This window comes from Tinamus guttatus, unplaced genomic scaffold, assembly GCF_059628265.1.
Source record: "Tinamus guttatus ecotype Peru unplaced genomic scaffold, ASM5962826v1 Tinamus_guttatus_pri_ptg000384l, whole genome shotgun sequence".
NCBI lineage: Eukaryota > Metazoa > Chordata > Aves > Tinamiformes > Tinamidae > Tinamus > Tinamus guttatus.
Window position 1 is genome coordinate 3,657,344 of NW_028288918.1, and position 12,421 is coordinate 3,669,764.

Consider the following 12,421-nt stretch of genomic DNA (forward strand, 5'->3'; position numbering starts at 1 on the left):
TGAAATCCTTGGAGCCATGGTGTAGTGACTCTGTACCTCCAAGATTTAAAACAAGCTGCAGCTGGGTGAGGAATGGGCACCTTGTGCCATGGTATGGGGAATATCGATAAACTCAAAACCAGTATTCACAAGCTGCAGAGGAGTGAATCTTTCTGCTTTCATTGAACCTTTTGTTACAGTGTGTTGTATATGTTTTATGATTCCACACAGAACTTCTATTAATGATTGAAGCATGTTCTCTATCCATCCTGTAAGGGAGAAACATAACATGTTAAAGATTTTTCCTAGTCCTTCTGTCTCATTCCTTTGCCAATGATACCTTCTTTTGCGACTTCCTTTATTCTCACAAGTTGGTGGTGAAGGGATATTGAGGCATTTGGGTTGTACCCATAAGCAGTGGTCTTGAGAGAGATGAAGTGCTGCCCATACACCCTTTTCTTTAAAGACATCTACTACAGCCCAGTTTTTCAAAGTCATCATACTGGTAGTGTGCAGTTGTTGAGCTGCAAGCACAACACTTTCCCCTATGACATTAGCAAGAGCAGTGCTTTTTTTCTACCCGCTCTAGAATAATTTCTCAATGGAAAATGCTGGCAATTCTTGCACTTAAGAATGATTCCAACTACCCTGTGAGCTTGGATCTTGGCATTTTCTGTTCTTGCCTTGAGTTTTGTGGAAGGTGATGCCGCCGCTTTTTTTACATGATTTTCTAAGACTCTTCCGCCCTCATCAGACAGATGCCCAGAATAGCACAAATGCTTCCCTTCCCGTTTCCATTACCTGCTTTGCTAGGGCATTCCTCAATCCTATCCAACACTTTAAGGGAGGGCCACACTAGTGATTTCTGGTCTACTCCTCTCCTGCTCTGGAGGCTACATGTCCATGTTTCTGTAGTAATTCTGTTATTAAAACATCCTTTTGACTATACCAATTTAAATGTCACAGGAACTATCTTGCTGCAAGGGGGCAAATGTGTTTGGGATTGCCTTCCTGTTGAGCCATGAGGTTCAGAGGAGATTCCCCCACCACCACACGCACACACCCCCTTGTTTTCCAATGTCCCTCCTGAGGGATGCCTGGATATGGCTGGTTCTGACCCTGCTCCTAGCCTTGGTCAAAGGTTTATGTCTACAGGGTTACAGGTGCAAATTAGGCAAGCAGATGCAGTTCTAATCCACAGCACAATTTACTGGTGCACATTCTGGCAGCTGAGTTATTTTTAGATTTGCGGAACACTGCCAAAGAGTTTTCAAAAATTGCAATCAGAGCAACTGCACTAGCTACTAAAACTGTCCATCTCTTAAAAGTTCAAGTTTTCTACAAGTTAGGGCGTCATGAGGATACATTATTGCATTATGAGGAATAGATGAGTAAAAGCCTAAATGCCCAGACCACTCACCCAAAAGGAGAGGGCTCTCCAGTGGCTTCCCATCGTAAGGGGAGAGTTCTCGACTGCAGGCCCACAACTTTCAAGGAGAATTTGGCTCAAACTCGGGAAGAGCCGTGGGCTGGGTTTGTACCTGAGTCGAACCGAGCTGTGGGCAGACATTTATTGTGGATAGTTTCGCAGACTTGGAGTTTATTGCTTAGGTACAAATTGCAATTGTCGTGCCCTTTTATGTGTCAGTAAACTCAAGGTTTCGCGCTGCTGTTTGCTGATAACAACACCATGAAATGTGCTAGGAGGTGTCAATTACGTTGTCAACTACTTTGATCCCAGGGCCCTCAGGGAGAGGGGAATAGGGACAGGGGGTGAAAGTGCACCTCCTACGCTACTTAAAGTATAAATAATGCCTGTGTTCTTTGGTTTTTGTCTTTTTTTTTTTAAAGTACAGTAATCCAAATCATTAATGTGTGTTTCTTAACCCTCCTGGCAAATGTTTATAATTATATAATTATAACCCTCTATAATAATTATATTTATGCAAATAATTCTGGAAACATGCTTTTTAAAGTGACTTATTTTAAAAACAGTCTAAAATCTTGATTCTTAAATATTGTTGTCTTTAATTTCTTAACAAAATGTATGAGGTATGCCCAGGTTCTGTTCCCCCAAAATGAGAGTGCTTTCCAAACGCTTCAGTTGATGTGCACAGTCTGTACTCATCTAACCAGTCGTGATTCTTGCCAATAATTGTCCTGAAATAGGCTTCCAAACAAGCTTGCCATGTTATGGGCTGGTTATAAACACAGGGAAGATAATAAGTATCAGCTGTATTTTCAAATATTTTCTGTTTGGAGACGAGCATGTATTCTGTTCTGGTTTGCAGCAGAATTCAGGATTAATTTCAGCTGAGCTGCAATTTCTGATAATCCATGGGTCCAGAGAGACTCTGCTTTGATTTTGATGCTGTATTTTTTTGTCCGGTGAATCTAAAAATATGTTAGCCTTCAAAAATTGCCTTTCACGTTAGAATGATAAATGTATATCCTGCCGTAGCAGTAAGCCATAATAAAAACTCAGCCTTTCAGTTGTGTGTTTTTTGCCTGGAATGGTTCATATCTGGTGAAAATACGGTCTGAAATTTTTGTTTTCAAAAAGAGAAATGACATGGTTTGCTCTGCCAAGTTCCATTTTTTTTTTTGTACTCTTCGGAGTCGTCTGATAAGTTGGGGTAGGAATGTCTTGATCTTGGGTAATCTTCCCACAAATCATCTTGGAAACCTTCCGCTTAGATCTTTCCTTCGTGTACTGATGTTTTTCTTGGATAACTGATGAACAAGTTTTGAGCCACAGGCAATGGAAACCTGCAAAGGGTTAGTATAGTTTGAAGGAAACCTGAATAATAATATTGGATAAAGAAACATATCTTTTTTTTTTAATCTTGTTTTATTCAGATACTATCTCAATTCAAAACTTTCTAATTAGTACAAATACAGAGGACAAGAATGCAATGCTATATTCAAATTAAAACACTTTAGCCCTTACTGCTTCATGAGATCTGTCTAAAAGTTACAACGTAAGTACTTCTTGATTGATACCACTTGCTGTGAATTGTAGCGTTTGTAAAGAGAAGCTCTTAACTTTGTTGATTTGCTGTATGTACAAATGTGGCTTTAAATAATGTGCTTGTAAATAAGAATAGTTTAATAAAACCAAAACACCTAACAGAATCCTCCCACCAAACAACAAGTCTTCCAACTGAAAAATTAGGGAAAAAGTGCTGAAGAACAGTGACAAACCGTCATCATTCATGCTGTAGTTTTAAAAATAAAACAGAAAAAAATACTATTGTTCTTCAGTGATACTATTGTTCTAATTTCGTTCTTTTCTTCATGAGAAAATATTTATGACTAACACATAATTTATGTAGAAGTTGAGAGGTCTCTGTATTATGTTGGGGAATAGAAATACTTGGTGGGGAAGAAACTTCAACAGGTATTAGGTACCAGGAATTGTTAGTGTGACAATTGTTAGAACTAGGTAATTGTGTCAAAGCAGTCCACATTAACTTTGTGCAGCTGCCAAGATAGCCCTCTTTCTTGAGGTCCAGTCAGTGGTTTTAGTCCAGTTGTAAGTATTGCTAAACGACAGTTACATTTTCCAGGTTTTATTCCTTGGTGGAGGGACGAGGAGCACACGCACTTTGGTTGAAATAAGGAGTTTGGTTAGAATAAGGAATTTTTGGAGAAAAGAAAAAAAGAAATTTTAAGAGGAACAATACCTGTATCTGGTAAAAAGACATGGAAAAGGTTGTTGTTTGGAAGCTACTTTTAGGACAGTTTAAGACACGAATAACATAAGAAATGGATCTTAGATAATGTATAAAGCAGAATATTGGTGATTTTTACTTTCTCAATGAAGGGAAGATTTTTGATTGAAATAAATCAAAACCATGAAGGATCTAAAAAGACCTGTGACGTAAATATTGTTCCTTAGAGACTTTCTGCATTTTATCTGCAATTCTGACATCCCACAGTGTCAAAGTGAAATATTTTGTTAGTTCTCTTCACCCTGTGACTGTATTTAATACGGTGAAAGAAATGAGAAACATGAAACATGATTTAAGGAACAATAATCACAGAAAAAAGTACTTAAGATCATTGACTTTATTCAACTAAGACAGGTGTTGTCCTCTCACCTCCAAAGTAATGAAATAGGTGACGTATGGTTTTAAAACAGCTTGTTTACTTCACTTTCTAAAAGATAGAAGACAGAATATTTAATCTGATTTAGGCATTATAAGATTATGATAACGTCAATGACCTAGCAACTTTGTTTGTTTGTTTTTTATTTAGTGCCAAAAGCTTTGGGAAAGGGACCTAAATTTTTACAACTTTGTGTATTATTGCAGTCTAAGCACCCCAAAGCAGCACCTGTTGGTTTGTCTTTTTCCAGCTGCAAGTCATTTGCTTTAAAGAAAATGGTTATCAGGGATATCTTTGAACAGCCTAGTCACGCATGTTGTGTTGTATACATATTGTATGTAATATGGATTCCATCAAACCGTATGCACGGTGGCAGCAAATAGTCTACATAAATAAAAACAGCAACATTTATCTTAAAATATGTAACAGTTACTTAATGAGGTGCTTATTTATTTATTTTTTTAAAAAGATCAACTTATAAAGAATAGAGCTGAAGTTGTGTTTTCTTGAGATGGGTAAGGAGGGAGATGTTGTTTTAAAGATTTAGTGTGCCTAAAGTACTCAGTTGTCAGATTCTTTATTTTTGAAGCTGTTTTTAAGAAAAGAGCCCGATTGCAAAGTACTAGTATTAAAAAAGTAATGTTCTTCTTTCAGAACATCTTAGCCTTTGTCAAGGCTGAGATCTGAAATGAGAGTTTCTTTTTAATGTGTTATTGGAATTATTTTGGAACTTATTCTTAGAAAAGCCGTTTTAGGTTTTTTTGTTCATTTGTTTTGTTTTGTTTTTGTTTTCGTATTGTTATCTATGCTTTCCTACCACTTCATTGCTACTGGCCTTGGTGCTTTTTTGGCCTTTGAGTTGGCATAATTTGTTAACCCAAAATGTGGAAAAAAGGAGAATAGAGAAGACTTGCAGCCTAGTCTCCTAGTTTTCGCTTCGTTGTTGATTCGCTTCCTTTCTTTTTTCAATTACATCTCCTTTAAAATCCTTTTAGGTTTAAAGGCAAATTACTTTCTTAAGGGGGAAACATAAGAGAGAACAGCTTTAATTAACTCCACTGCTAGTCTGGATGTTGTCTTCAGAAGAAAATATTTCTGTATGATGTGTGGGTTGCTTAAAGAAAACAGGAGAGAGAGAGAGAGGTTCCCTTCTACTAAAGGTCATCAGTGTTTCTTACACATGAATCCAAACTGGTGTGGGGAAAGGAACAGTAGGAGCACGCTTCTTAAATAGCTGTGATTGCCACCTCAGCTCCTCCCAAAATAGCTTGCAGGCGATTGTTCCTGTTTTCTTTTTGCCTCACATAGATACTAAGTAGGCAAGCAAGCTGGAGCTGCAAGGAGCAGCCCAAAGAAGTGAGAGAAAAACCCTAGAATCCTACCGAACCTGCTATCCATAGCCAGGCTACTGTCCAGCTAGCGGGACTGCCCAGAAGCTAAATACTGATTTTGAACGTCTATGTTCTGCTTTAGAAACTATCTTGACTTCCAGGGTCTTTTCCCTCAGTCTCCCATTTATTGTTGTGTCCTGTCTGGTTTGGGGATGGAGCTTGATGGTTGATTTGGTTGAGATTTGCTTTTTCTGTCATCAGCCCTACCCATTCACTGCTGTTCCTTTAATTTTAATTCTACTTCCTTTTATAAATTTCTACCTTTCTTTTGTTAGCACTTTCTGGAAGTCTTCTCCAGGCTTGAATTTCAGTGTCCTATTTTAAGATTTCCTTATATGCCATTGTTGGAGGAATGGTAGAGTTAATTGATCACAAGGGACATGCTGTAGGAGTTCAGTCCAGAATACTGCTTTATTCTTGGCTTATCCCTTTGCATGTTATGTAACAAGAGAAATTTCTACCTTGATTCTATTGTATTCAGTAACTTTGTCCCTTTGCAGACCACAGTTTGCAACAACTTTTGAGGAGGGTATGTACTGTACTCACTAACAGAGGAGTTAGCAGTTCAAGGGCATCATAATCTCTGAGAATGAGTATAAAGGAAGTACTGATGTGAAGATTGAGAGCACATATATGTGTTGCTGCAAAATATGCCATAAGAACATCTTTTAACAATTCCTGTTAATAATTTATATCAGGAAAAAATGTTTTCTTTTTACTTATTTCATTAAGTGTCAACCACTGCAAAAATTTGGTGTCTTCAGTGATATTAAAGCTGTTGGGGAGAGACAGATCGTTTATGTATAAAAGCAAGTCTCTTTTGTGTTAGTATTTAGAAATGATATATGACAGAACAAAGCTTTAGAGTTGCTTATTTTGCAGTGGAGGGTTGTTTGCTGATAGGCAGCTAGGTTCATATCTTGGATCAAATCTCTATCCTTATGTGACACTATGATAATCTGATTGCTCCTTATCTGCTATATCCTTGATATCTCCTTGATATCACTTGCTATAGTGCTATCACCTTTGTCTTTTAGAACCTAATTGCTGGATTGGATCTGAAGAATATTTTGTCAGATGAAGAAGATTCTGCTGTCTTTCTGAAACTGTGATTGCTCTTCCTAGCAAAAAGTCCAGGAGCTTCAGTTTCCTCGATGTGCTTTGTTTCCTCAATTTGTTGGTTGTGTTTATGATCCAATGCCTTCCCCACCCCAAAAGAAATGACTGTGTGTGGTCTAATTATTAGGTTACTTGTAAGGAACACAGCAAGAGTAGCAGTTGACAAATTTGAGGCCACTGGCATGGCTACGTTGATGCGGATTTCAGCATATGCTTCAGTCTTGGAAAATTCTCTCCGTCTTCTGTACCTGCTAATATAGAATTCCCAAATCATGCATCAATCCACATTTGCCATGCTTAATGTTTTGTAGATGTTGAATGGCACTTACACATAACTTGTTTTGCCCTTCTTATTATTAATAAGGCTCTGTCTAATGGGGAAGATAAGAGTTACTTGGTGGACTAGACTTTTGGTTTAATGTTCCTGGAAAATCACCTTTCCATTGCAGCTGTCTGGGGCTGTGAGGGCTTCGGGCATCTTGTTTATTTCATAAACAGATCAAGTCTGTCTGGTAGCAGTTTATTTCATGTACTGATGTGGAGTTAATTGGTGTTCTCTTGAAAGGTCACATATAGAAAAAGTGGAACCTATTAAAAAAACCACCCAATTCACAATGGAGTTTAAAGGTTTGGAAAACTACAGAGGGGCCCTTTTTGCAGTTTGATACATGTTATGACTAATTTATGAAAATGATGATGTTGGTGGCAGTCAATTCCTTTATGTGGTATGGGGAGGATAAGCTTCCCTAAGGTTAATTCCTCTCATAATGTTCTTTCAACAGAGGGTGTTTCCTCAAATATTCTTCCAAAGACAAATTCCACGGGGATAGATGGATGGATGTTGACTTTTCAGCTGTGCTCTCAGAATGATGTAATTCTGCGGCAGAAGCTGTGGTTTACATCAGCTGAAGTATAGAGGAGTCTTTTGAATGCTAGGACTGGGTTCCTAAGGTAGTCCCAGTGCTCCTCGCACAGTTAGCTCATGTACATTAAGGATCATCCATTCTCACACACTGATGTACAGTGAGTAATTGCTGCATTTAAGATTTGCTGTGACACTGTCAATTCTTAACTCTATTCAGTTGTGAAAATTCACTCCAGGGCAGAAAATACTTTGGTTTCCCTGTTGAGTAGTTCCCTGATCCGTCTGTTAATCAGCCACCCGAAGCTCCACTTGGACTGTAAGCAAGCGATATACTTGAGCATCCCCTCTTGACAGAGTTGGTCCTGCAGTCAGGGGACTTCACTTTTAAGAAATGATGATTATGGGCTCTTAATCTTGGAGTCTTTGGAATCTGAACTTTTAAAGAAAATTAATTTGGTGAGGACTGACTTTGAAATGTGAGGGTGACACACACATTCACTTCAATCCTTTTCTCTCCAGCCTCCCACAGCTCTCAGATTCCCTGAGCATCTGGTTAGAGTCAAAAGGGAACTAAGGAGAAGCCAGTTGTGTTAAATCATTATTACACAGCAGCTGTCATGAATGAATAAACTAGTCATACATAAGTACAATGAAAATATTGTTGGAAAAACTGTCATTACAGAGATCCTTTCGCTGTAGCTGTAGAGTATGAATTGTAATGGTACTGACCTGTGGGGAGTTCAAGTTGGCTAGTTGGGCCTGTTCTCTCTGTTTCCGCTTTGGACTTGATTGTGGGCATTGGGTGTTGCATTTTGGCATGCCTTCCTAATGCAGCAACCACTATAATGATGCAGTAAAACAGGAAGAGGAAGAGTTTTGGGTAGTTTTTTGTCCTGAGATCAGATGATTTGCTTTGGTTGTTAGAGCAATGTAGTTTATTCTATCCATCTGAAAGGTTTCCAAGATAGCCTTCTGATGGTGTGTTTCATCTGTCTGCTGCCTTTTCCTCTTGTCAAGAAAGAGCTTGTAAAAACAAGTGAAATCTGTTTCAGGCTTCAAGTCTAATGTCTGGGCAGGTCCTGGTTGGTTCCTATTGCAACTCCAGGGCTTGTCAGATCTTTAAAGATTATGGAATGTGTTTTTTTAAAAAAAAAACTTTCCTCTTCATCTGATAAGGTACTGATGCTGGTTATACTGAAAATATATTATGATAATGAGGGATACAGTTATACAAAGTGAGCAAGATTCCTGACCTCTTAAAAATAGAAAATTACAGAATCACAGAATGCTTGAGGTTGGAAGGGACCTCTAGAGGTCATCTAGCCCAACGCCCCTGCTCCAGCAGGGACACCTAGAGCATGTGGCACAGGATGGCATCCAGGCGGGTTTGGAAGATCTCCAGGGAAGTAGACTCCACAACCTCTCTGGGCAGCCTGTGCCAGGGCTCTGTCACCCTCACAGGAAAGAAGTGCTTCCTCATGTGATTAAACTTCCTGTGTTTCAACTTACACCCGTTACCCCTTGTCCTGTCACCGGCCACCATGGAGAAGAGCCTGGCCCCATCCTCCCTACGATCACCCCTCAGGTACTTGAACATATTGATTAAATCTCCTCCCAGCCTTCTTTTCTCCAGACTAAACAGGCCCAGCTCGCTTAGTCTTTCTTCATACGACAGATGCTCCAGTCCCTTAATCATCTTTGTGGCTCTATGCTGGACCTTCTGTAGAATCTCCACGTCCCCCTTGTACTGGGGAGCCCAGAACTGCACCCAATAGTTCAGGTGCGGCCTCAGCAGAGCTGAGCAGAGGGGCAGGATCCCCTCCCTTGACCTGCTGGCAACGCTCCTCCTCATGCAGGCCAGGATCCCATTGGCCTTCTTGGCCGCAAGGGCACATTGCTGCTTCATGGGTAACTTGTTGTCAACCAGGACTCCCAAATCCCTCTCCAGGGAGCTGTTTTACAGCAGGTCAACCCCTAGTCTGTGCTGGTGCCTGGGGTTATTCCTCCCCAGAGGCAGGACCCTGCACTTGCCTTTGTTGAACCTCATGAGGTTCCTCTCTGCCCAACTCTCCATCCTGTCTAGGTCTCTCCGAATGGCAGCACAGCCCTTGGGAGTGTCGGAAACTGATTTTTAAAATAGGTTTTCTTAGATTTTTTTGTGCTCACTAATTACATTATGAATTAATATATTCTGCATAGATAAATAGATATGTATACTAAAATACTTTTTCAAACTAGACATAATTAATGAGGTTTGCACTTACACTAACAGACAGCTGGTTTGATGCCATTTTTAGTAAAGTAAATTTGCTATTAAAAACAGCAAAGCGCTGAGAGCATTTAGCAGGAGAAATGGTTGGTAGTAAATTGCAGTTCAGTCAATTTTTCGTTAAAATCTGCAGGCCATTGCAACTTGCTTCAAAGTTTAACTTAGCATTTAACTTTGTAGACTTTTGGTACATTTGTTTTTTTACAGAAACTCTTCAAAGTTAATTCTTATGAGAGATGCATCTTTGCTTTAGTCATTCTTGGATTCTAGTATTCATTACGGGCATCACAATGCATATCTGTTTCTGATTGTTATTGAGGCAGTGAGAACATCAGTCTAATAGACTCATGTTCTCATGTTAAAACTCAGTTTTGGTTTTGCTATGTGGACAGAAAAGGTAGTTTTAGAGATGTATGAAGTGGAGCAGGGCTCTCCTATTACTCGTACTGGTTGGCTAATTTAGGTTTTACATTTCTACTGTAAAAGCTACTGTTTTTGGTAAAATAATGTTTGTGATAAGATAACATTTAAATTCCAGCTTTGTGATTTTCTGTGTCTTTTAGAAATGAGAAAAAAAAATTAATAATCATCACGGGATAATAACATCACGGGAAGGCTTCAAGAAAGAAAAAAAGTTTCTAAGTTTTAGATTCAGGTTCAATGCTGAAGGTTCGATGATTTAGAAAGTTTGTTCAGAATTTTAAATTAATCTTTTCCCCACTTAGGGCGGGAGAATGTTATGGTGTTATTGAGTTTTAAAGTTTTAGCTATGCTGAAATTACAGCCATGCTTACCCACACTGACCGCAGCATGCGCAAAGCATCTGATACATGCAAACTGTGAATTTTCCTGTGCTTTGAAACATTTCCTTAATTAATTGTTCATGGATCTAGATCTATACAACAGGATGGTTGAAACAGCCAGGTAAATGGAGGCTGGGCTGCTGTAGCTAATCAGAAAAAAATAATAATAATCCAGCAGGGTGAGTGTGGTGGGATGCATGAGAAAGCCCGAGGCTGGGCCAAGCCTGCTGTGAGCTTGCATCTTGCAAAGTTTGCAAGCTCTGCCTTAGCCATCTGTCCAGAAGTGACTCTTTATATCGGGTAGCAGCACTGTTTCCTTAGTGCTCTCTTCCCGTCGGTGTTTCCACGTGCCCACAGATGCACGGCATAAATGCCATCCTGCCAGCCCGTGTTTGGCTGCGCTAATAACTCATCTGCAGTCAGGGGCACTGTACCTTTCAAGTGAACTTGCATGGAGTGAGCTCAGCTGCATCAGGGTTTATTAATTCAGATATTGACTGAAAAAGACTATTCTGTATCATCATGCCCTGAAGTGGTTTTGCATGTACTGCATTTAAACTAATCAATTCTGTAAGTTTGTTTCACCAGTGCAGGGTGAAGAGATTTGTAAAGGGGAGATCAGGCCAAGAACTAGTAACTGCCTCTCCCCTCAACGAGGAGGTCGAGAATGTGTCTTGTGCAGCTTTGTTTCAAATTGCTTCCAGGATCCGGATAATGCTGTATTGAGCTGGTGAATTCACCTGCCTTCTCATGTTAAACCCCAGTTTTGATTTTGCTGTGTAGACAGAAAAGGTCTATGAAGTGGAGCAGGGCTCTCTCATTACTCATATTGTTTAGTTAAATTATGTTTTACATTTCTAGGAATCCCATCATATCCATGAAGTCTTTCATCCTAATGTTATTTTATTTATTTATTTATTTATTTATTTATTTATTTATTTATTTTTAGCTAATGGGGAAAGGAAATTCGTTTCTCTCTTAAAGACCCCTGTGAATTATGGTTTTTTTTCCTGGTGCTTTTATAAAGCTGAATTTTGCAGAGAGGATATGAATAGTAATTTTACTCTCTCTGTGAACTTCTAATATGTAATAGCGGACTTTGCCCATTTAATCTAAAATACAAGCTTATTGTTGCTTGCATAAGCTTTTGCACTCAAGACCCAAGAAAAAAATTAAGTATAGAGGTTATAGTTCCCTGCTTATTCCAGTTGAATGTCACTACCCCTTTGAATATGAAAAGAAGAAAATAGATCTCATGCTTAAACATGTGCAGAAACGAGTTAATACAAGTTATAAGGAGAAATTTAAGCCTTTCCTTTACACCTGAGAAAGGTTTCCTCAGTTCTGAAAACTTTTTACATGCAGGTAGTTTGAGTGCAAGTACTTCAACAATGTTTCTTTTGTCAAGGAGAAGAAACAATCCATTAGCCCCAGCTACTTGCTGAAAGGCCTTATAGATTCCTGTGAGTCCTGGAAATACACAGTGAAATACCTCACAGGGGAGAAAATTAGTATGTTTTTTGAAAACCGTGGTTTCTGTTTCTAATGATTGATGATTCAGTTGTGATTGTAGCCATTGACACCACCTGGAATTCCAGAGATAGTGGGAAAGTCCCTCTGAAATACTCAGAAAACAATTCACGGACAAAAAGTAGTCACTGGATAGGTTCAGCTGTAATTTTTTTATATATGTAGCATTTGTCAGTTTTGACTAGTTTACAGAGAAAAGCTTTAGTGACTGTTTAGAAAATATTGCAATATTCTGAACCTCTTGTGCAATCCTGGACAAGTTAAAACCTTATTCCTACAGCTGTGATCTGGATGTTGCTATAAACAAATTTTAGCTCTGTTGCACTTGCTACATCGTTAAAATTTGATTTTTTTT

General features: G+C 38.9%; 1 protein-coding gene across 8 annotated transcripts in view; it reads left to right on the top strand.

Annotated features, from left to right (window-relative positions):
- The window catches only part of CASK (calcium/calmodulin dependent serine protein kinase), a 202,038-nt gene that overhangs the window by 63,423 nt on the left and 126,194 nt on the right, over positions 1-12,421 (top strand). The window lies entirely within an intron of this gene.